Source organism: Corvus moneduloides, chromosome 4 (genome assembly GCF_009650955.1).
Source record: "Corvus moneduloides isolate bCorMon1 chromosome 4, bCorMon1.pri, whole genome shotgun sequence".
Lineage (NCBI taxonomy): Eukaryota > Metazoa > Chordata > Aves > Passeriformes > Corvidae > Corvus > Corvus moneduloides.
Genome location: NC_045479.1, coordinates 27,090,600 through 27,092,977, shown reverse-complemented (window position 1 = coordinate 27,092,977; position 2,378 = coordinate 27,090,600).

Sequence of the window (2,378 nt, the reverse complement as noted above, 5' to 3'; positions counted from 1 at the left end):
AGCTCAACTGGTTTTTTCTGAAGTTTTGGGTTTATTTGGTTTGGTTGTGGGGGGGAAAGAGGGGGGAGGGGAAGGTGGGTTTCGGGGTGGTTTTTTTTGTTTGGTGTTTTTTAAAATTAATTGATGGAGTTTTCCTATGACAAGAATTCTGTACAAGAACATTTATTGAAAAGAGAACATGATGTGATCGTCTCAGTGCATGGTCTGTTGTTCTTACATTGTACGGACGCTTGCAGCTCTTTCATGCATTAAGCAAAGAACAGTGCTTGACTGAAAGGCTGGTGACCAAGGATTAGCAACACATTTGGTAGATGATGTCTGGTGAAGATAGAAGATGGGACAGACTCCTCTTCCAAAAAGTGTTTGGGTGTGTGTTGAGGGAAGGAAGGGAATTGTTAGCCATGAAAATGTTGGTACGAGAAGCTGTGTGGCATTTTCAACAAATTTACAATTCAGGTGTAGTAATTTGAGGGTGAGCAATGCTGGATTGATAGTGTAAGGGTTCCTGCCCTGTGGCTTCCCCCCCCCCCCCCCCCATCTTTTTAATATCTAACAAGAGAATGATATTTTTCTAGATTACAGTAAGAAATAAAATTATACCTTCTGGCTGAGGTGAAGAGCCATTGTATGCATTCCTTTTCCTTTAACAACTTTCATTTCCTACTTGGAAATCGAGTGTCAGCAGGTATGTGCCATTGTAAATGCAGTGTCTTGACAGAGCTGTTTTGTTCACACTTAAAATAGAAAAAATGTAGAAGGGAGAAAGGAAAAAAAAAAAGCTAAACAGGGGAAAAAGGTTAAATGTTGGGGAGGGAAAAAGAATTAAAGTCACTTGCAGCTGGCACATGCTCAGCATGTCCCGGGTTATTGTGAAGTTCAGTGTTCCTCCTGTTGTGAGAGCTTCTGGCAGTGCCCTGGACTCCCTGTGCCTGGCACCAGGAGTCGGGTCTCAGCCGGTACCAGGATTTGACCCAGCCTGATGCCTTGAGCAGCAGTTACTGGCAGTGAGGGAAGGTCTGCTTATCTGCTGAGCTGATCCCAGGTGAATTCACCCTCTGGCACCCCCTGCCTCCTGCAGCTCCTGAAATGCTGTTGCAGTGACCCTGCTGGAGCAGGCATTTCACCGGTGCTGACCACAACTGACTGGGTCAAGCTGGACCTTCGCTGTCCCTGTTCAGGGACTTCCTGACCTCTGAACTTTTGTTTTGCTTCATCATAGACTCTGTTGTCCATTAAGTTTTTGGGTTTTTTTTTTTCCCTGAGGTGCTCTTTTAATCATAAACATCAGAGGTGTTGGATTTTAGGGAAAATGGGGGATGGGTTTGGCTTTGTGGTTTTGTTTGCTCTGTTTTAGTTTGGGTTTCTTATAGTTTGGTAGAGCTGGTCATGCTGCTTTGGAGATTTTTGGCTTTTTTTCTTCTGGTGGGAGGGAAAGGGTCATGCATCAATTGCCGTTTTTATACTTGAAAGGGAATTTAGAAAAATACACTTGAAAAGTTTGTGAAGCCTGGGTGCTTCTTGTTCATGCCTCTCCTCAGAATGTGTGGAAGTTGCCTTAGTTGCAAAGTAGCTTGGCACTGGTGTTGGTCTCTAGCACACATAAATCCATTGCATGGCAGGTGTTGTATTGCCTGGGACTGATTCCCTCTGGGGAAAACTGTTGTGCTGGAATAAAAACTCACTGCTCAGAACTGAGGTGTGTGAAGAAACTGAGAAGTGGCAGGCACAGTGCTTGAAGGGTTGGGGGATTGGAGTTGTCACTGGCCCTACTTCAAGGGCTTGTAGGTACTTGTAACTTCTTGAGGGGGATGAACTCTCCTCCAGTCCAGCTCTTGGTGACACGAGTTTTCAGTGTGGCCAGAATGTGTACTGTAAAGCGCTGTTTGGCATGAGTCTGTGCTTTGAGTGGTTGTTGCTTTACATCTCCAGCAGCACATGGCTGCATGGTCAGCTGTGGAAGTGCTTTCCACTTCAGTGGTGTATGATCATCTGTTCGAGCTGAATGCTGATGCAGGAGCTGTAAGAGCTTGTGCTCCTTCCTCTTTGCCCAAATCTCAGTATCTTTTTTCCTTCTTTGGGATGTTCCACTGATACTCATGCCTAACGATTCTTAGCTTTTTCATGTATTTGTAGCTTTGCAGATTTTTAAGATATAGTTGTGTGGTGGCCAATTGACCTGTGGTACGAGAGAGAGAGAGAGTTCTTGATGAGACAATCTCTGGTGCCAAAGACTTAGTGGTTATGGTGAGGGAAAGAAGCCTCTCCCAGGATGCCTTGTTCGGTTGTGGTTACGTACCCCAATTCTGATTCCCCGGTTGGCTCCTGTGTTAGCCACAGCCCTGTACTTAAGCTCGAGCTGTCACGTGTTCAGGGTCATT